This window comes from Callithrix jacchus, chromosome 7 (assembly GCF_049354715.1).
Source record: "Callithrix jacchus isolate 240 chromosome 7, calJac240_pri, whole genome shotgun sequence".
NCBI classification, from domain to species: Eukaryota; Metazoa; Chordata; class Mammalia; order Primates; family Cebidae; genus Callithrix; species Callithrix jacchus.
In genome coordinates this window covers 92091077-92114467 of record NC_133508.1, presented here as the reverse complement: position 1 = coordinate 92114467, position 23391 = coordinate 92091077, and the positions used below count along the sequence as shown (strand labels likewise).

Sequence of the window (23391 nt, the reverse complement as noted above, 5' to 3'; positions counted from 1 at the left end):
CTCTAGCTGTGTCACATAATCAAAACATTAACATCAGAGGGCAAAGGCCAGGAGAGCCATCTCAGAATTCTGCCCTCTGCAGGTGCTGTGTCGAGGAAGACAGGGCATGTGTGGTGTGAACACTCTCATTAGAGGATCACGCCTGCTGTGCCCGGTGCCATGGCGCTGGACACAGAGAACAGGACACACGGACAGATGGTGTGTTCAAGAAGAATTTGGAAGCAAGCCAGACAGTGACAAGAGCTTGTCTCTGAATGCCTCTTCTGAGGGTCACTAAAAATGCCCCAGAATTTTAGCTGGACCAACAAGGAGGCTTCAAAGAGATAACATCTGAGCTGGGTTGTGATACACATAGGATGTCAGCAGGCAGAGAAAGGGCAGGCACTGGGAGTAAGGAAAGAACCTCTGCTCAAGGCATAACATGGACAACCAAAGGTTCTATCATCTGTATGTGGACAAAGGACATAATTTGAACCTTTTGTATAAGCCCAACTGTGGAGGAGTATTAGCAGAATAAAAGCATCTATTGAATATGTACCAAGTGCCAGACACTAGGCTAGGTGCATTGTATTGTTACAATTTTATCCTCAAAGAGCCTCACATGGTAAGATTTTTTCTTTTTACAACTTCATGATATGTAATTTACATACGATTAAACTCACCCATCTAATGTGTACAACTCAGCAGCCTTCAGTACATTCACAGAGTTGCGCACCCATCGTAAGCAATTTTAGAATATTTTCACCACCCTGAAATAAAATCTCACACCCCTTCGCTATCACATCCTAATTCCTCCATTTCCCCCAGCCTGAGGCAACTACTAATCTACTTTCTGTCTCTATGGATTTGCCTATTCTAAACATTTCACATAAATGGAAACATATAAGGTGGTCTGGCTTCTTTCACGTAGCATAACGTTTTCAAGGTTCATCCATGTTTTAGCACGTATCAGTTCTTAATTCCTTTTTATTGCTGAATAATATTCCATTGTATGATATAAAACATTTTGTTTACTTCTTCTTTGATGGACAGACATTTTAGCTGCTTCTACTTTTTGGCTATTATGAATACTGTGAACACTCAGGCAAAAGTTTTTGTGTGGAAGATAAAAAATATGGTTTTTTTCCCTTGGGTATGTAACTTAGGCATGAACTTGCTGGATCATATGGTTAACTCTATACTTAACTGATTCTGGATAAGGTAGGAATTTTTATTTCCATCTAAGGATTGAGGAAACTGAGGCTCAGAGAAATTCAAATGACTACCGAAGATCATAGAACAGAGCGTGTTTAAACTCAGGTCCATCCAACACCAACATTCTACACCCCCTTGATTCCATGTACACATAAATTAGTACCAAAATCTCATTTACAATCCCCCTCTTGAAACACTCATTTATTGACTACAATGACCTTTGTTTGTTTAATCTGCTGTGTCCAAAAAGTTATATTGCCTAGAAGAGGTTTGACATGCAGTAGGTGCTCAGTAAATATTTGTTCAATGAAGGAGAGGCTAAGTCAGTGTGGATGATTTGAAGGTGAGTGACTAAGGTTGTGGGAAATCCTCCAAGGTTGCTGTTGGGTCCAGAGTTGCAACAGACTTGGTGCCAAGATGATTTTTTCAGATTCTTGGAGCTGGCTCCAGCCACCCTGCAAGGGACACGTTCTTCCCTTTAAGCCAACCTTGAAAGGCCCTGCTGGTTCCTGGAATTCCGTGCCTGGGAGACAGCCTATTCATGGAAAGAAGTATCTGTGTCCTCTGAGTTCATGCTCTAAAAAGGAAACAACAGTCTGTGGGTAAGAAATGAATTAGAAACCTCAAGGCTTCAGCTTCCTTGGAATACTTATTTTGCCCAAGTGAGTTGGCCAGGGCTATTCTGGGGCTGCTGTTCTGGGAGGGCAGCCCTGGAGCTTGGCGAAGCTGCATGCCAGTGGGAGGAGGAAATCTTGTCTGGGAACCAGGACAAAGGGCTAAGAACTGGGAGGGTCTGTGGAAGGAGAGTGCTGGTGACAGTCTGAACTCCAAGAGTGACCTCAGGGATTCAGGCAGACCCACAAAAGGGCTCAGATTCTGGAAATGAGCCAGCTGCTCCCTCTGTTGACAGAGATTCTAAAAAACACAGCCAGCCCAGCTGTCAGTGTTGCAAAATCTCAATGTGCTGAGATTGGGTGGGTGGGAAGACAACTGGACAGGAGGGGCTGGTTCTGGTCCTGACTGTGACTTGTGCTCTTGGGTAAGTGCTTGCACCCTCCCAGTCTCAGTTTCCCAATCTGTAAAAAATTGGGTGTCCTTTCAAGTTCTGAGACTCTATGCTGAGATTTAGTTCTCTTTCTTCCTCTGCTCCGTCTTCTTATTTTGAATTGAACTCCCTAATCCACAAGTTTCCATTCAAATTGAATAGAAATCCTGGACTTTGTTGAGTCAGTATCCAGAGGCTCTTCTGGAATCACCTGCCTGGAATCACCAGGATTTCTGAAGAACCCTGTTTTCTGCCTCAATTCCTGCCTGTGTACCAATCCCCCTCCCGACACAGCCCCATCCACCCAAGGGCTGATGTCGCTCAAGAACCTCCCACTCAGCCCATTCAAACCAAATCACCCTTATCCTCAAAGCCTGTCCCCAGGCTCAGAGAATGGCACCTCTATCTGCCCCTCCATCCACCCAACCCAGAACACCAGGGGCAGCAAAACGAGACCCTGGTAGGAATACGATCTCTTGCTCCCCTTTCTGGGCCTGGCCTCTCAACAGCTGAGCACCAGGTTGGGCTTGATGGTGTCTAAGTATGGTGACAGGCCTGAATGCTGATTCATTCCTGACTCTGCCGTTCGCCTGTGGATTGACCCTGGCCAAGTAAGGCATTGCTATCTGTGGCCTCAGTTTCCCTATCAATAACTGAAATGGACCAGATGAGTGGAAAGACACTGGCACTGGGGGCAGGAAATCTGGCTTCACCTAATGACCAGTTCGTCATGCAGCCCTGGGCCAGTCCCTTTGCAGGTGGGCCACGGTTTTCCCTTCTGTCCGATGAAGAGGGTTGGCCTGCCTGCTCTCCAAGGTCCCCATACCCCTGCCTCTGACATTTTGGGATTCTGGCATACTAGCTTCCTTAGGTCAATTAACTAACAGCTCCAGGATGTGTTTGTCCCCTTTCAATCACTGTAGAAGCTTCCAGATTGTTCTTTGGAACAGTTGGAGGCCCCTTAACCACTGTGGCTTCCCAGGCAGCTGGAGAAAATTTGGCCAGAAGGAACTTATGTTCCATTATTTTAAATAGAAAAATTAATATTATATTCACAGCCCACCTAAAAAGCCCAGTCAATTTGTCTGAATAGCAGTAAAACACCCTTAAACATCTATTTAACAAACTACTAAGGATTTTCACATAGTATGAAGCCTTACAATCTCTACATAATACAAAGTATTGACCTCATTTGATGTAATTGATACATAATGATACTACTGTACAGTGGTAGAGGCACATTATATTTTCTTTCAGTAAACATGTACTGTAATGTTAATTACACTGAAATGGTATATTAAACATGAGCTGACTACATACAAGTGCCACTTAGCCTAACGAAACACATAAATAAGCCAATTTGAAAATCACACTAATCAATACAATAGTTTCCTGAGTGAGGTTTGGCGGCAAGAGGAGGACGTGGTGGCTATAAGCGGTAGGTGAGATGGCTGAGGTCGGTCCATGCCCACACCCCAGGAACTGGGAATACCCTTTCTTTTTGACATTTAAGATTCGGGAAGCAAATGGCTCTGACCCATTATCTGAAGCCATAGATGAATCACTGGGTTAAAAAAAAATCCAAGTGCCATCTGTTTGCTTTTCTTCTGGCTACGGTTGTACAGCCTAGGACCATGCTCCAGTCATTGCATTTTTACCTACAACAAATCTGCTGTGTCAAGGCCACACACTCTTGTCATCATAGCTTGCCTGCCTGACGCAGGCGTGGGTGATGGGCACGTACATGGACAGCTTCATTCTGTGCACACACCCCTGCCCCTAATACTCTTCATGACTTCTGCTTTTTCTGTTAATGAAGACTGTTTCCAGGCCACCTAAGTTCACTCACTGTCTTCCCCGGTTTTACAATCTCCTAGAAGATACTTTCACTTATAAGGTGAGAAAGATGCCAGCAAATTATGCTCAACACATTTGGACAACTTGATAAAGGGAGAAAACCGAGACAGGTCTGCGGTACACACTACAGAACGCTCAACAGGGCTCACCCACAATGTGAATGTTGTCACCGGCGCACAGTTGACCAGTCAGGCAGGTATTCAATCAAGGCAGCAAATTAGAGGTAAAACTTTGCAAGCCGTTTTCATGAGTATTCAGATACAGAGAGTTCAGATATCAAGGAATACCTGAATTTGATTAATTATTTGTAATCCCCACAACTGCTGCTAATTCCTGCTTCACAGATGGGGAAACTGAGACTCAGAGGGCTGAATTAACCAGGATGGAAACAAGATCTGTCATACACTCTGTCCTTATTCTTTCTGCCTCACAGCATGACCCTGCACACATTAGGCTCTGCTTCTCCCCCACCTTATCCCCATTGGGCTGGCTGGGGATTTTCTGTTATCTCCAATCTCTCCTTTGGCTCTCTTTTTTCACCCCTTCTAATCTCATGTCCCCCACCAGCCCTCTTTCTCTTCCTACCAAGCACAGATCACTACCACCTCCTTAGTCCCATGCTACTTTGCCCTTAAAAAAGAAAAGGTATACTGGCCGGGTGTGGTGGCTCACACCATAATCCTAACTCTTTGGGAGGCAGAGGCGGTTGGATCACCTGAGGTCCGGAGTTCAAGACAAGCCTGGCGAACATGGCGAAACCCAGTCTCTACTAAAAGTACAAAAATTAGCCGAGTGTGGTGGTCGGGTGCCTATAGTCCCAGCTACTCTGGAGACTGAGGCAAGAGAATCCCTTGAACCTGGGGGCAGAGTTTGCAGTGAGCCAAGATTGCAACACCTTACTCCAGCCTGGGAGAAAGAATGAAACTCTGTCTTAAAAAAAAAAAAAAAAAAGGAAAATGAAAGGTATCAAGAAAGAATAAATATACATAGCCAAGTAAATCCTGGCTTCCCCTTCTCCAGTGCTGGAAAATGAGGTCACTGCTCCCCCAACCACCAAAATAAATATGCAGCCTGTCCCCCAGAGCCTCGCAGTGCTCTGGGTAAAGTTCTGTGTCCCCCTGCTTTGGTGACCACGTGTCCACTGACCATGCTGGACTGGGCAGAGCATGTGATGGTCCTTGCCACATTGCCCCAGACAACCTCATTCACTGCCATGACTTCAGTTACTACTTCTCAGCTGATAAATGTTCATATCCAGCCTAGAGTCTCCTCCTAAACCACAAAACCATAGTCCTGGGTTTCTGGTGCCACATGGTGTAACCTGAGCACCTGCTGCAGTTCCAGCAAACACCCTTCCTCCTTCCCCTCCTTCAGGCTCCTTATTTAATCAATAACCATGTCTGCTGATTTTGCCCTGGAAATATGTTTCCTATCCATTCATTGGCTCTCCATACCAAGACAACCATCTCTGTTCCAGGCCTCTCATCTCCCCCCAAGACCACTGTAATAATTTCCCTCCTGGTCCCTGGCCTCCTCACTCCAGTCCATTCCCCTCATGGCAGCTACACTGATCATGCCACCCCCTTCACTTAGGATTCTTTAATTCACCACAAACCAAGTCTGAATAAAGTAAGGCAAGAACAGATTCAATATTAGGACATAGGACTACCTCAGGTCGCCATGAAAAGGGCAGGGATGAAGGCCAGGGTGCCTTGACTCACCAGAATTCTCACTTCAAGTTTTGTGTCTTTACTTTCCTGGTATATTGTTTTTACTCTATTCTAATTCATACCAGTTTCTACTATGGGAGGGACAATATTAGCCACATATCACCCAAAGCTGTGTATTCCTTATCTTCATCTAGCTGTCACCCCCAATACCAGCTACCACCTTTGGTTCCAGGCTTAACACTCCTGGGACACTCACTTGAATGAGGTGCCCACCCCTAGAACAGTCAACTGTGGCCAGGCAGCAGAATCATGTAGGTACAAAAATTCCTAATTAATAATTCCTAGTTATGCAAAACTAGCAGGGTGATGTCATGGACTATGGACTATGTAATTTCCAAAGAAATGACAGTGGGGGCCCATCCCTGCATACCAGGGCCTTCCTAAAGATGTGGGAAACTGACCAAGGCAGGCAGCCATCCAGATTGATGATGTCGCCTCACTCATTTCAGTGCCGTCATCATATTTTCTTAGTGAGGATTACGTTGCCCTTTGAGAAATCAATAAAAGGTATAAACTTTGTTCCTAGAAAAATGAACATTCCACAGAATTTTGCATAAATTACAAGAGACTTGTAGACTATCTAAAGCCCAATCTCTGGTCCTCAAGTGAAGAACTCCTGCCTTGGAATCAATGTCTTTGCCTGGCTTCCAAGACCCAGCATGCTCTGGGCCCATCACTCCACATTGGCCCCTTGTCTTTAGCACCTATTCTCTAGCCATGCCTGACTCCACATGTGGACAGAGATGCTCCACATTTTTGCTTCTGTTTCTCCGCTGCACCACACATACTGAATTCATCCTGCAAAACTCAGTTCACGAAGCAGCTCCTCCAGGAAACATCCCCAATTCCAGTCTATCCAAGCTGAGTTTCTAGATTCAAATTGCCTCTGATTCCCCCAAACACCATTACAAATCATTCCTAGTAAAGCTTGAAGGTGTTCTGGAAACTGTCCAGGTAGTCATAGAGGCATAAAGCACAGACACTGATGAAAAGCCATTCTTGGGTATCTCCCAGTAGATATCATTGTGGTAGGGGCACAGTGGGCCAAATCCAGGCTATTTTTATATAGCCTGTGAACTAACAGTTTTTTATATTTTTGAATGGCTGACAGAAAAACAAAAGAATAATATTTTATGACATATAAAAATTGTATATGTCATAGACATATACAATTTAAGATTTGTCTCATTTAAGATTTCCATATTGTCCATGGCTTCCTTAGCAATACAAGAGCAAAGTTGAGTCATTACAATGGAGACCATACGGGCCACAAAGCCTAAAATATTTACTATCCGAACTTTTACAGCAAAGTTTTCTGCTCTTTATTGTAGACACTCCAAGGAACCACCATATTTGAAAGAAAGATGGCGTCAACTGCATGACACCATTGTTCATGTGCCAACAAGAAAGAAAGGATGCTGCCCTTAGGCCTCAACAATGAATCTCAATATCCAAGATATGCAAATTTAGGGGGAAGATGCTGTTTTGGAATTGATTAAATTGTTCTTAAATGCCTATCATGTGCCAGAAAATATTGTTGCTATTTTATATTCATTTTCCCAATTAATAATTCCTCGTTATTTGTTACCCCAGTGAAACTTTTTCCAAGAGGAAAGAACCATTGTGCCTGCGTCATAGAAAAGGAAACAGGCTCCAAGGGGTTACGTGACATGCCCAAGGCCACAGAGATGAGTCAGAAGTCTGACTCCATAGCCTGACTCTTTCCCACTCGACCAGGCTGCAGTGCCTTTCCAGATTATTAATCTCTTCCCCTGAACTTCACGCTCCAGCTGTGATCAACTGCGAACCTAAGGTTCTCCTTCCCCTAAGCCACTGCGAAAGGTCTTCCTCCCACTGGCCACATCCCTCACCTGCTCATCCTTCCCATTGCTGCTAGGCCATCCCTTTCCTGAGGAGGCATTCACAAATCAGATGAGCACTTGTTTTTGAACTCTCCCCAAAAGTGTCAGTCTACCTTTCTATTTCTCCATGACTAGCCTGGGTTCCTCGGAGACGAGAATGTTCTCTATGCACCATCACCAGTACCTGGTGCGGCACCTCATGCAGAGTGGGGACCCGGTGCCCGCTGGCTGTGTGGATCAACAAGGAATGGGTGGAAGCTCACAGCAAACAGGGAGAGTAAACGTTTTACAATTACACATTGTCCACTTGATCCCCAGTTCTTACAGCCAGTTTCAATCCTCTGCCTCCTGTACTCTGCAGAGCAGAAGAAGAGAACTGAACACAGCAGTGCTTGAGACCATCCCTGAGTTGCCTCATTTGGGTGTCATCTCCCCAACACTCTTCTCCTGGTCCCAGAGATCAACTCTGTTCTCTACTTTTTCTGTCTCTCGTCCACTTGCCCATCAGCATCTCCTCTCTGGTCAGGCATGGCCGCCATGACCTCCAGGCTGGTCACCATGCCGCTGATTGCTCCAACATTTCCTCTAATTCTCAGCTGCACTCTCAGAGATCCCCATTCTCCACTGACCCCCTGACTGGGCTCTGAAGAGGGAGGGTCACAGGTATCTCCTGCTCACACCACCAGCCCCTCTTCTTAGACTTCTAGAAAGTTCCTCTCCTTTCCCCAGAGAAAGGCAGCATTGTTTGTTCTTATGGAAATTTAAGCCTCAAGAGGGAATATGGAATACTTAAAAATCTATATGTGAATTATCTAATCTCATAGATTGACCACTTCATCAGCAGTCCAGTCACATCCTTTCTAAGAGGAACAATTATCTATCATCAGGAATACTTTCAGCTACAATACCAGATAACTCAACTAGCAGTTGTTCAAATCAATATGAATGTATTTTTCTCAAGAATTCTAGAGGGAGGCATTTACTCCAGTTAGCTCAGCAGCTCAACACTGCCAACAAGAGCTTATGATCTTCCACATTTCTGTTCTTGCCAGCCTTTTCTTTGGCCTTTCATCCTCACGCTGACATGATGGCTGCTGGAGCTCCAAACATTCAAGGCAGAATGAAAGGGGAAGAACTGGAATCAATCTACAACTGTCCCTTTTATTGAAAAACAAAAGCCTTCCCAGAAGTCTTTACCCACTGGCCCGCAGCAGACTTCCCCTTACTCTCATTGGTCAGAACTGGGTCACGTGACTATTCCTAGCTGCAAGAGGAAGACGGTTGTCATAACTAAGAATAATCATGATTCATTAGCTAGGCCTGGGAACACAGATGCCTGAAACAGCCCTGAAAGGAAACAGGTATGAAAATAGGTTGCCAACTGTAGAGGGTACAGTGAATAGGCTTGCTCATCCCCAGTTCCAGCACCTTCCCAGCATGCAAAGGCTGGAAAGCAAAAAAACTGCATTTTCCAGACTTGCTTGCAGCTAGCATCACAAATGCAATTTTGGTTTCTCCAATCAGTTGCACATTTTGAGTCAAGTGCAGAAACCAGCAGGAGGAAGACATTTTGTGGGCGTGGGTCCAGCACTGCTTCCTCGATGTCAAGGGCGGTCTTCCGGTTTAGTGCTTCCTGATTAGGATAGAAGCAGCAGCTCCCTGGGTGGGCCAGCTCTGGGCTGGTGTTGAGAGCTGTTTCTAGAAGCTCAGCCTAGTGTCTGTGTCTTCAGCCCTCTGAGGCTGTGCACCACCTAAACCCCTTAATAAATTCATTTTTTCTTAAACACACCCCTGAAGTCGACATTATTAGTCCCACTTCACAGAGGAGTAAACAGAGGCTCCCCTAGGAAAGCTAAATGCCTTGTTTCAGGCAACCCTACTCATAGTGGCACAATTAAAATTTAAAATAGGTCTGTCCAATGCAAAAACTTCTGTTCTCCCCTCCTGTACCCACCCAGCTGTCTTGACAGGCAAGGTGTAGAAAAGGTTTTCAACTCCTGAAAAGAGTTAAAAGTTTCGTTAGCAATAGAAGACACAGTAGATGACAGTGGTAAAAGGTAAGATTTCAGAGCTGCTATGAAAGTGTTATGGCAGGGGTCCCAAGAGTGTTTTAATCCTGCCCTATTCTTCTCAAAGGGTTCCTACCCAAGGCAGCTATAGACCAGGAACAATGGCCGAATGGGAATTAGTAGCCTACTTTATTAGCATTTGAGTCAGTGCCTAGTAACTGCCAAAGTGATAAAAGTCTGAGGTAGATCATAACACTTAGGCTTGAGGGCAAAGATAGATTTTCCACGTGTTCCCAGCCTTGCAGGGATCCAGTAGGTTCAGGTGAGTTCTGACCTTTAAGAAATAGTAGGCCGGCCACGGTGGCTCAAGCCTGTAATCCCAGCACTTTGGGAGGCCGAGGCAGGTGGATCACAAGGTCAACAGATTGAGACCATCCTGGTCAACATGGTGAAACCCCGTCTCTACTGAAAATACAAAAAATTAGCTGGGCATGGTGGTGTGTGCCTGTAATCCCAGCTACTCAGGAGGCTGAGTCAGGAGAATTGCCTGAACCCAGGACGCGGAGGTTGCGGTGAGCCGAGATCGCGCCATTGCACTCCAGCCTGGGTAACAAGAGCAAAACTCCGTCTCAAAAAAAAATAGTAATTTTGCTTAGTGCTGTAACTGGGTTCACTAAATTTTTCAGGCTTAGACAAAGGACATCAATGGATTATGGAGTTGAAGAGGTGAGAAGAGGCAGGTCTGACTGCAAAGGAAGTCAGAGAACACATCTATCTTATATAAACACTTTCAGAGAACTGAAAAAGAAGGAACATTTTCCAATTCATTTTATGGGGCCAAATCAACCTTAATACCAAAACCTGACAAGGACATTACATGAAAAGAAAATTATAGGACCATCTCTTCCATGAATATAGATACAAATCCTAAACAAAATATTAGAAAATTAGATATAGTAATATATAAAAAGAATATTACATTACAATCAAATTGGTTTTATTTCCAAAGTGCAAGGTTGATCAAGCAACATGGGGTGGGAGTGGTGACTCATGCCTGTAATCTCAGCAGGGATTACTAGGATTACAAGGGATTACTTTGGAGGCTAAGGCAGGCGAATTGGTTGAGCCCAGGAGTTCGAGACCAGCCTGGGCAATATGGAGAGACCCAGTTTCTACATAAACAATACAAACATTAGCCGGGTGTGGTGGCATGTGTCTGTAGTCCCAGCTACTTGGGACGCTGAAGGAAGAGCATCACCTGAATCCAGGAGACTGAGGCTGCAGTGAGCCATGATCATGCCACTACACTCTAGCCTAGGCAACTGAGTGAGACCCCGTCTCAAAAATAATAATAATAAGCAACATAAATCAGGGTTTATCAGCCTCAGCACTATTGTTACCAGTGGAGGGTGTCCAGGTTCTCGGCGTCTTAAACAAATAATTGGGCAAAACACACAGTGAAGAAAGAATGAAGAAATTTATTGAAAATGAAAGTATACTCCACAGTGTGGGAGCAGGGCCCTGTTACAGAATTTTTGGGAGTTTAAAAATCTTCTAGAGGATTCCATTGGTTAGTTAGTTTATGCCCAACTAGGTAAATGATGAGAGTGAAGTAAAGTTACATAGTCATTTACTTCACATCTGCCCTATGGAGATGATATTTCCTGTCAAGTTGAAGTGTGAATCCGCCTTATGTTCCTTGCCTCCAGACCCGATTTTCCTGCCTCATTTCCCCTGTAAGAGATGTGATCTCCATAAATCTTCATGGGAGGTATAAGGACCAATCATCTTTTTTTCTGTAACTGCTTCATGCTGGTTTGGGGCATAGTCCCTACCTATTGAGGATGACGAAACTCTCTCCCTGCTCTGTCTAGTGAAGACAGTGTAGCTTCTTGAGGGTGAGGGGTGGTGTCTTCACCTGGAACTGGCTGGAACCTTTGCTGCATGATCATCTAAAGCCTGATGGTCTCTAGGTGAGAAGAAATGAATTTACTTAAAGATTTAATGGGAACTTCAGGGGGTGGATACATATGTTGTCAGGAATGTTTGTTATAGAGATTTGCAGGAAAAAAAAAACCCTGGTCTGTTCTAGAATCTATGTGTTTCCTTAAAGTCTTAGCACAAGCAACTCCATTTTGCTTTGGTTTGGTTTGTTGGGGCCTAGTGTAAACTGGTCATGGGATGGGATGGGGCTTAGCTCCCTACCCAGGGGGATGTGCCCTGAGGTTCTTGGCCTCCCTTGCCCCAGGAATGAGGAAGAGGGCACCGGCCTGCAGTGAGCTTACCATTCAAGTACATAGCAGGCCTAAAGAGTTTAGCAGAAAGTGACTTATTAGGCAGAGAGAGAGAAGGAGAGAAAGCTTCCACGCTGCTGTGAGGAGGGAATCCAAAGAGGATATCTGCACAGGTAGAGAGGGAGAGACAGCTCCCACGTTCTTGTGTGAGGGGATCCCAGAGACAGAAATCCATGCAGGTAAGGTGCAGTGGAATTTTAACTCTGAAGTTATTCCTGCCCCATTCATGTTTTTCTCCAATGAGAGGTGTTCTTTTAAACTTCCTCTGGAGTGACTAAGCCTCGCCTCTGATGCTGGATTGGCTGTCCACCCCAGAGCAGAGGCCCTTCCTCCCAGAGCTTTTTGCAGGCTTTTTTTAAACAGAGGAGCACACCTGAAATTGTACCTAGCTCGCGTGTGGGAAAGTTAGACAAAGAACTCCGGGTTCCTGGATGGGGAGGCAGTTGGAGGCATGCTGCTGGGAAGTTCTTGTCTTTGAAACCACACCCCTTGTGAACCAGGGAAGACAGATTTTTTTCCTTTAACACAGTCCCTGACTAGTTCATGAGCTTAGTCCAAAGCAATGGCCTCCCAGAATTTTCTTTAAAAAATTCCCCCTTTTTGGTCAAGTTCTCACTTAGGTGAGAGTGTGACCAAAACTTAAGGCCTTAGCACCACTCTCAGTTACCATCATTTTGGGTCTCCGATCTCAGCACGTCATTCATGGGTTGTGATGACCTCATGGTTGTATATTTCTTTCAGCTCTTGTCGTTCCAGTTGAAGAGAGACCATATGACACTCTAGAGATGGCTTTAGGCAAGCATTTAAAACCTTTGAGAGAATACAGCACACCATGGAGACTATTATTATTACTATTGGGAGGATAGCAACAAGAATTCAGAGTATGTTCCTTACCCAAGGTCCCCATAAACCAAACCTCCTAAAACCAGATAGATCAAAGGATGACTTAACTAAACAGTCTCTTCGTTAGCCCACTGCAACTGAATTTCCATAATACCAGATGTTTTCTCCATAGGCCATGAGTGCCCGCAGCTGCACAGATACTTCTCTGTTCAGCCAATTCTATTATAACTTTTGCAAGAGAATTGTTTGTATCCTTTATAGTAGAATTTGTCATAGAGCCTATCATGAGGGATACATTTCTAATCATCACTTCTTTTACTTTAAACCATGGAAAAAGAACCTAACAAATGATGCCGTTCTAGAAGAGTGAAGGCCTCCTGGCAATGTTCTCTTTAACCCATGATGTGAGTTAAGAGGTATGAACCAATGTTTTGTTTCTGACTCATGGCAATGTATGTACCATTAAAGTTTCTCACCTACATTGGGCATTCATCTTTTATCTGTCCAAGTATAAGGTTATCCATGTGTAAGACTGGCTGCAAACTCCTTCACAAATAAAGTACACCCCATAAGGGCACATCATAGACATCTTTTCCACTTGTATTGTTCATAGAGGCATAAGCAAGGGAAATATTCATAGATAAGAGTTTCCTGATAGTCGAAGTCTTAATCTGTGAACTTGGAAAAAGCTGTTTACATCAAGGATGCCATCCTCCTCTGGAGAGAAATCTCAAAGGTTCCAATGGGTTTACAGTCCCAAGAATGTGGAGAAACCCTTCTCAGTTGTGAGATACTAACCCAAAGTTCAAGGTCATGAAGTTTTATTGTAGTGTGGATGGCAAGGACAGTTCTTTTTCTGATCTTCCCAAAAGATGCAAACAATATAAAGCTTTCTTTAACTGGTGAAAACACACTGCAGCACAATAATCTATCGTCATAACATCAGCGCTCTTGCATGGGAAAGCTTTTATACAACCAGAAAACATGCATTGAAAATAACAATTGAATGAGATTTTTTAATAAAATGTGTAAATGGCTCAGGTGACCAAATGTGCCTGAGGCTTAAACTGTTTTCCCAGGAATATGGGACTAAACACTGGTTATAAGCGAGTTAAGTAATTTGTAAGTTACCACACCAATGTATTTAATTTGAATTATTTTATCTTTTCCATATGAGTCATGGAATGCAAAACTTTTAATAACAAAAGCTTTAAGGACTGAGGGAGGACAAGGTGGCCGTCCTGGTTCTCCTTATATCCTCTTGAATACCAGCTGTTTTTCCAAATCAGGTGCATAGCACGGATAACTGATGGGTTATCAGGCAATGGGACTTAGACCATGGAGTTTATTCAAATTGTATATTTAAACAATTTCAGTATCAGCTGGTTTAACATGAAAATCTGACCAAGTATTTTCTTGGTATTTAATTAATTGTTTTGTTCTACTTGGGTTAGTAGCTTTATACAAGGAAATTTGGTTATTTCTGTGGCTTGTAACAACAACGTAATAACCGTAATTATAATTGATTGACAGCAAATACTTAGACATTAGAATTTGTAAAATCCCATACAATTTTGAAACATATATTAGTATTACTTACAAAAGTAGGCCTTAAAGAAGATTGAGCATCATTTTGGCAATTCTGTATACCTAAACATGTTAAGTAATCCTGCTTACCTCTTTTCTGAATGTTTTCAGGGGTCCTCTGATCCATCCAAAAAGCCAGCCATTAGGAAAGACAATTTTGAAACTAAGTTATTTATTTTACCAAAATGATGACTCAGAAATTTGAAAGAAGCAGAAGTATTTTATAACCTTTTATTTTAAAAACCCACACGTTTTACTGTTCTCACACAGCCTGTATGTAAAACTATTTCTAGTAGTTTTAATTGCATATTATAATGGTGATTCTTAGCAATTTTTTTTTTTTTTTTGAGACAGAGTCTTGCTCTGTCGCCAGACACCAGGCTGGAATGCAGTGGCGCAATCTCGGCTCACTGCAGCCTCCCCCTTCCGGATTTAAGCAATTCTCCTGCCTCAGCCTCCTGAGTAGCTGGGACTACAGGCATGCACCACCACACCCAGCTAATTTTTGTATTTTTAGTAAAGAAGGGGTTTCACCATGTTGGCCAAGATGGTCTCAATCTCTTGACCTCGTGATCTGCAAGCCTTGGCCTCTCAAAGTGCTGGGATTACAGGGGTGAGCCACTGTGCCCAGCCAGCAATTTTAATTTTAATGCAAAACCTGGTAAGTTATGTTAATTATGTACTAGGTGCTGATAAGGTTTGATTATTTTCAGCATAACGAGGGGTGTGGCCAAAGCCACATATCCCCAGGCTTTACTGAGTTGTAAAGCAGGCAAGTTCAAGCATTTTCAAAAGCTGAAGAAGCAACTCTACCTCCTGACCTTAGGTGATCCACTGGCCCCAGCCTCCCAAAATGCTGGAATTAGAGGCATGAGCCACCTTGCCTGGCCAAGAATATTTTATCATCTAAACTTTTTCCATATTTTTCTCCCCTGCTTATGGTTCCTTACACATTGTTTCATAAATAACCTTTTTGAATCTGTAATTTGAACTAACTTTTGGATAACTTCTGAATTAGACAAAATTATTCTTTTTCTCACTAATAACGTAACCCTTTGGGGCACATTTTGTATACAGAATTTTGTGTTAACTAGAATTTTTATGCTAAAACTTTAATGAAACTCTAAAAAGCAAGAAATCCTGAACTATCAGATATGAACGTTTATAGATAAGAACAATTCCACAATTTTAGAAACATATCTCCCCATATCACAACTCTTTCATATTGGAAATGACACAGATATTAAATGAGCATCAAAAATAACTTTAAGATTTTAATTTACACAAAAAGTTTGACTAAAACATTTAACCCTGTCTGGGCACAGTGGCTCACGCCTGTAATCCCAGCACTTTGGGAAGCCAAGGCAGGCGGAGCACAAGCTCAGGAGTTCAAGACCAGCCTGACCAACATGGTGAAACCCTGCCTCTACTAAAAATACAAAAATTAGCCAGGCATAGTGAGACGCACCTGTAATCCCAGCTACTCAGGAGATTGCGGCAGGAGAATCGCTTGAACCTGGGAGGTAGAGGTTGCAGTGAGCCAAGATCGCACCATTCCACTCCAGCCTGGGTGACAGAGCAAAACTCTGTCTCAAAAGAAAAAAAAGTTTATCTCATTCGGTACTCAGTTCTTTCACTTTTAACAAGGGGGGCATGAGACATCAATTAACATATGTAAAATGAACATTGGTTCTGTCTGGAAAAGCAGGGGCTTGGGCTTCCAGGTCACAATATAGGTGCAAGATGAATGGTTGCATTCTTTTGAGTTTCTGATTAGCCTTACCAAAAAAGGCAATTAGATATACATTTATCTCCGTGAGACTGAATAGAATGGGAGGCAGCGTCACCTCAAGCAGCTTGTACTCCTGATTTTTCCTTCAGCCTAGATATTTTGGGGGGCACAAGATATTTTCCTTATAAATTACTCGCATTTGTCAAAAGGAAGCATGCAAACCATAGTTTTATAGTTAGAAAAGAGAAGAGGGATTTCTCTTCTCGGGTCTGTGACGGGCATGGTTTCAAAGGCAAGAGTTTCCCAGCTCCACGTCTCCATCCCGGAACCAAAGGGGTTTTAAATGTAAAGTTCTTTGTCTGGGTTTCCCACTTGTAGTAGGCTAGGTAGAGAGAGCCAGATGAAGCTCCTTTGTCCCAAAAAACCTGCCAGAAGCTCTGGGAGGAGGGGACTCTCTTACTCACAGTTGTGGACCAAGCAGCCAACCTGGTGTCAGAGTCAAAGATCAATCACTCCAGAGGAAGTTTGAAAGAACTCCTCTCATTGGACAAGAACATGAATAAGGAGGGAATAACTCAAGGGTTAAAACTCCAGCTGCTCCCTACCTATAGGGATTCCTTCTCTGAGTCCCCTCCCATGACAGTGTGAAAGCTGTCTTTCTTCTTTTTTTTTTTTCTCTCTCTCTCTCTCTGTCTAATAAATCACTTTTCCGCAAAACTCTTTGGGTCCACGATATTTATTCAAAAGGCAAACTCACCACACCTCCAGGGCCCCTTTCCCCATTCTTTGGGGTTAGCAAGGCTAAGAACCTCTTCAGAATGGGGAGTTGAATACGCTGCCCCAGTTACACTTCCATGCCAAACACTGACATCTCAAAATATCTAGCAAACATAAAATTTAGACAAAATGTATGCTGACAATTCTGAAGGCATTTTTATTTTTATTCCAATAATTTTAAAGCTAACTTGTTTAGTAAAGTTATACTTAAGTCATGTGAACTTGAAAATTGCTTAGGCTTATTTACTTAATTTATGAGCACTCTTTTACTTATAAGCCAATGTAGTAGACACAATATATAACAATAAGTGCACATACAAATAAACACATATAGAAATGTATACACACACAAACAAAGATCCAACAGCCATGGATACCTTAGCCATGAGATAGTAGTACAAGCTTGCCAGTTTTACTTTATTTTGTCCCAGTAGATAATCCAATGAAGGCTGGGAACCAAAATTTTGGGTAAGGCAATCTCTATGGCAATTTGCTTTTTAAAGGTCAAATTTTCCCAGACTCCAAAGAGTGCTGGAGCTGCAAACAGCATTGAAGGAGAGCATCACATGTTTGCCAGGCTCCCTGCTTAGAACAGCAGCCCAAAAGCCTGGATACATGCAATGCCATTCCACTTACCCATTCAACGGTGTTAAATACAGTGAGTTCCAAGTTGCTCTTCAAAGAATCAGTATGCCAGTATGTTCAGTTTTCATGTTCTTTGTTCTCCATTTTAAAGTTTAACTTCCTCACCTCTTTGCCCCTAGTTTTAGTAAACAACCTCCCTACCAGCTCTGATCAGTAGTTCACATGTGTTCCTCTGGTCACCAGCTCCATCCTGAGTCACCTTTAGTCACCTGTTCCATAACAGTCTTTCGCACCAAAACTGTTTACCCCACCACTCTGGCTCATACCCCCGCTCTCTTTAAAATAGCCAGTCAGAATTAGCTTAGACTGTGCAGTCCAACCCTACCTATAGAGGAATGACACAGCAGTAGGGGCTACCTGCGTCAGGGATAAGAACCCCTTCCTCTCCCTTGTTCAGGTATGCTCTTACCATTGTTCCATCCATGATACATAGCCTGCTATAGAAGAAAATTGCCTTGCTGAAAAAATTTATATTTGAGTGCTATTTCTTTTACAGCACCAAAAGTTTATTTCTAACAAATTTGGGGGCCTGCCTGGGATTCCCATTCTCCTCTGGGGAGGGTCTAGTCCTCTCCCATGAGGAGGTGAGCCTCACTGCCTCATTGTGGTGGCCTCAGGAGTAAGGAATCAAGACCTATCCAGTGTGATGAATAAAACTGGACTCAGTGACACAGGAAGAAACAGACCAACAACTTGGGGACAAAGATCATCACATAGCATGGCGACTAGGTAACTCTGGGCACTGACCAAAGTAAGAAATGTTGCAAAAGCAACAAAGTATTTTCTGGTGGTCAGGACCAAGGTAAGAAAAGCTGTGGGGGGCAGTGAAGTATTCCTTGATTGGGACCCAGGTAAAAAAAGCTGCAGGGGTGGTAAAGTATTCCTTGGTCAGGACATACGAAGGCAAGAAAAGCCATGGCGGTGGTGACGTATTCCTTGGTCGGGGTATCTGGGAAGTTATAAACAGGTGAGAAATCTCCACTGGGCCTCACACAAACCACCAGTAGTAGGGAAAGTGAGAAATTTCCAGTAGGGGAAATTAAGCTTCACACCAAAAGGCAAGACATTTCTAGTGAGGGAAATTGAACCTCACCCCAAAACTATCAAGATGGGAAATACCTCAAGTAAGGTAAGAGACAAAAAGAATAAAGCTAGCAACAATTTTCCCTTGACAGCCCCCAAGGCCTAATGTTAAAATATTAGAAAGAAAATAAAAAGACCTATCAAATTCCCAGAAAGATTCAAAAAGCAAATGAGGAAATATGCAGGTCTAGAATTAGAAGCCCCCCCCCAAATGAGGGATGTTAAAGCTTCATTTTGTAACTTATAGTGGGCCAGATGTTAACAAGAAATTACAAAGGATAGAGAGCTAGAAAGATAGAAGAGCTACTAAGAGAAGCTCAAAAGTATATGTAAAAAGAGATGAAGAAAAAGCAAAAGCAGAGGGCAAAAATTCTGTGTCCACCATACAACAAAGTACCCCGGGGGCCGGAACCTGTAAGGAACTAAGACCCCCATGCTCCAGGCAATATAAAGGGTATGAAAGAGTAAAGCCAGGAGACTCAAAGGTAGAAAAAAAAAATCTTAGAGGAGACAGAAGTGAAATATAAAAGCCAATTGCTAGTATCGAATTTCTGTTAATTCTGCAAACAGGAACAAATCTGTTAGGAAGACATTTAATGCTAAAATTAGGCTTAGGCCTCCAAATCAATCCTAGAAAATTCCTCCCTTCCCTAAACTTGCTCACCACCATGGACAAAGGACACATGCATCCCGAGGTATGGTCAAAAGATGGGAATTGAGGAAAGTTACCATTTCCTCCCATTCATGTTAAATTAAAAACTCCTAAGGAAGTAGGAAAGAGAAAACAATACCCAATTCCTTTAGAAGCTAGGGTAAATTTAAAAGCTATAATTGCAGGCCTTCTCCATGATGGGCTTCCTAAACCCTGTATGTCTCCCTGTAACACCCCAATAGTTCCTGTAAAGAAGCCAGACAGGACATACAGGTTAGTGCAAGACCTCAGAGCTATTAATCACGTACTCCAAACTATACACCCTGCTGTTTCCACTTCTTTCACTATTATCAGTGAGATCCTGTACATTCAACAATGGTTTACAGCAATTGATTTAAAAGATGCCTTCTGGGCCTGTCCATTAGCAGAGGACAGCTGGGACCTGTTTGCCTTTGAGTGAAAAGACCCTCACTCCAGTTGAAAACAGCAATACCGATAGACAGTCTTACCCCAAGGGTTTACGGGGTCTCCAAATTTATTTAGTCAAATATTAAAACAAGTCATTTAATTAGCAAAGGTAAACATAGAATTTAGCTTAAACAAGTTGAAGGCATCATATCCTTGCCCCTACCAGAGACTAAACAAGAACTCAGAAAATTTTAGGATTAGTCAGATACTGTCATCTATGGGTAGACTTGTATGCCCTAAAAACAAAATCCTTATACAAAAAGCTCATGCAAGACAGGCCAAACCCCCTCATTGGGCAATTACCGGAAATCCGACACGTGGAAAGTTTAAAACATCTACTAATAACTGCCTCTGTCCTAGCTTTACCCTCCTTAAAGCAGCCATTCCATTTTTTTGTCAGTGTAAACAAGGCATAGGCTTAGAAGTTCTTACCCAAAAGCACAGAGGCCACTGGCAACTCAGCCTTCCTATCAAAAATCCTTAACCCGGTAACCCATGGATGGCCCAAATGTATTCAATCTGTAGTGGCAACTGCTTTGCTAACAGAAGAAAGTAGAAAAATAACTTTTGGAGGAAACCTCACTGTGAGCACACCTCACCGGGTCAGAACTATCCTAAGTCAGAAGCCAGAAAGGTATCTTACTGACTCAAGAATCTTAAAGTATGAGACTATTCCGTTAGAAAAAGATAATTTAACATGAACCACTGATAATTCGCTTAACCCAGCCAGTTTCCTAACAGGGGATCCAAATCTAAAGAGAGAGCACACGTTTAGATTTAACTAATTACCATACAAAGGTCCGACCAGACCTAGGAGAAACTCCCTTCAGGATGGGACGAGGCTTATTTGTAGATGGTTTCTCCTGGGTAATTTAAGGAAAACACACAAAATGGATATTCAGTAACTGATGGAAAAACTCTTGAAGAAATAAAGTCAGGAACATTGCATAGTAATTGGTCTGCCCAAACTTGTGAGCTGTTTGCACTCAGCCAAGCCTTAAAGTACTTGCGGAACCAAGAAGGAACCATCTATACCGATTTTAAAAATTTGGACTGAACGAGGTCTCATCAATAGTAAAGGTCAAGACCTTGTTCATAAGGAGCTAATCCCCAAGTACTGAATAACCTTCAGTTGCCAGACGAAACAGCTATTGTCCATGTCCCTGGACACCAGAAAAGCCTTTCTTTTAAAAGTTGTGGAAATAACCTAGCGGATCAGATAGCCAAACAGGCTGCCATTTCTTCTAAAATGCCTATTTTTCACTTAACTCCCTACCTTCCTCCTCCTACTGTGATCCCCATTTTTTCTTCCACTGAAAAAGGAAAACTAATAAAAATAGGGCTAAAGAAAATTCGGAAGGAAAATGGGTGTTACTAGACCGAAGAGAAATGTTACCCAAACCCCTCATGAGAGAAGAAGTCCTCTCTAATCTGCATCAAGGGACCCACTGGGGGCCCTAAGCCATGTGTGACACAGTCCTCAGAGTTTATGGGGGCGTAGGAATTTATACCCTGGCCAAACAGGTTATAGACAGTTGCTTAGTATGAAAAAAGAACCACAACAATGAAAACTAATAAACTATAAAAAGATTACCCCTTGGGGGAAGGAGTCCAGACTTAAGGCCATTCCAAAGTATCCAAATTGATTACACAGAGATGCCTGCAGTTGCTAGTCTAAAGTATTAGTATTAGTAGATCACCTTACTCATTGGATAAAAGCTATTCCATTTTCAAGTACAACTGGTACTAATGTAGTTAAGGCATTAGTTGAAAATATTATGCCCAGGTTTGGATTAATAGAAAACATTAATTCAGATAATGGGACTCGTTTCACTGCAAATGTCATTAAAAATTTAGTCCAGGTACTAGAAATAACATGGGAATATCATACTCCCCGGCACCCACCTTCATCAAGAAGAATGGAAAGAATGAACCAAACTCTAAAAAGCCCCTAACCAAATCAGTCTCAGAGACTCGGTTGCCATGGACTAGATGCCTTCCCATTGCCCTGTTGAGAATCCGAACTGCTCCTCAGAGAGATGTTGGCTCATCCCCTTATGAAATGTTGTAGAGATTACCCTATTTGCACTCTACTACTGACATTCCCAAGTTCAAAACAGAAGATCAGTTTCTTAGGAATTACAGACTTGGTTTATCTTCCACTTTCTCTTTCCTCAGAACTGAAATCTTTTAGCACAGGCACCACCCCTGCAGTTCCCTGTACATCACATCAGCCTGGGGATCACGTCCTCGTCAAAAGCTTGCAGGAGGAAAACTTTGAACCGGCCTGGGAAGGACTTTACCTAGTGCTCCTAACTACTGGAACTGCAGTCTGGCCAGCAGAAAAAGAATGGACTCATCACACCTGAGTCAAGAGAGCACCACCGCCTCCAGAGTCATGGGCCATAGTCCCAGGGGAAACTCTACCAAACTAAAGCTAAGAAAAGTTTAACCCCCTTTCATCTACTCTATTGCCCTTCTTCTTTCCTTCTACTGCTAACCACCTCTAATGTAACCAAGTCAATTTCACCTCAAACTATTATATTTAATGCTTGTGTTGTTTACCCTATGGAGACCTGTCAAGTCAGAGACAGCTCTCCACTTCAGAAAAGCACCTCTGATCTTCCTGGCTTTCCTCAGACTGGACACTGGTGAATCGTGATCATTTAATCTGGGGAGATTTTGATGAAGACCCCAGTGTCAACTAGGAGTCTTGCCCTCCTGAGACAGAATTTTTATGCTGTAGTTGGTCAAACATTCTGTGGACCACTAAAGAGCAAGGATGGGGCTGGGCACGGTAGCTCACGCCTGTAATCCCAGCACTTTGAGAGGCTGAGGCGGGCAGATCATGAGGTCAAGAGATCGAGACCATCCTGGCCAACATGGTGAAACCCCGTCTCTACTAAAAAAATACAAAAATTAGCTGGGCATGGTGGCGCGCGCCTGTAGTCCCAGCTACTCAGGAGGCTGAAGCAGGAGAATTGCTCCACCCGGGAGGTGGAGATTGCAGTGAGCTGAGATCGCGCCACTGCACTCCAGCCTGGTGCCTGGCAACAGAGCGAGCCTCTGTCTTAAAAAAAAGAAAGAAAGAAAAAAAGAGCAAGGATGGACATCCCCAATCAGTAGATGTAATGTAATTTCCTAAAGCCATGCATTCACTTTACAAAAACAAACAAACAAACAGAAAATAGCTTCCCCTAACCTTCAGCTAAACCAGTACAATTCAGTGCAGGTTACTATCTCAAACCTCAAAGCTCTCTGTCTTCTCTAAGCTGGTTGCTTTCTTTAAGCCAGTTTTATGAAATGGGGGCTGAGGTTTCAGAAGCCTATCAGATCCTTTAAAATATGCTTCATTGCTCCCCCACGACCTGCATCTTCCTGTAAGCCTTCTTCTGGAACTTCCCATGGCGAAGCTGTTGATCCTCCACCATCTAATAACAAGGCCAGGGCAGCTATTGTAAAAGTCAAAGACCTAAAACAAATGTTAGCAATTGAGACAGGATATCAAGATGCAAACACCGGGTTGGAATGGATCAAATAGTCCATCCTCATGATAAACAAAAGCAATGGTTATGCTTGGGCACACAGCAGGTCAGAGGCCCAGATTGTCCTC

The 23391-nt window shown here is 43.1% G+C and overlaps 1 long non-coding RNA gene across 2 annotated transcripts; it reads right to left on the bottom strand.

Moving 5' to 3' along the window:
- Positions 1-11160: 11160 nt before the first annotated feature.
- Positions 11161-17095, bottom strand: LOC108592747 (uncharacterized). Of its 2 annotated transcripts, XR_013520107.1 has the most exons (5): positions 15890-17095; positions 14512-14539; positions 12659-12801; positions 11533-11666; positions 11161-11431 (listed from the first exon to the last, which is right to left on the bottom strand). It is a non-coding gene; the product is annotated as an uncharacterized LOC108592747 (long non-coding RNA). The 2 variants fall into 2 exon arrangements; XR_013520108.1 differs by lacking the exon at positions 14512-14539.
- Between the last annotated feature and the right edge of the window lie 6296 nt (positions 17096-23391).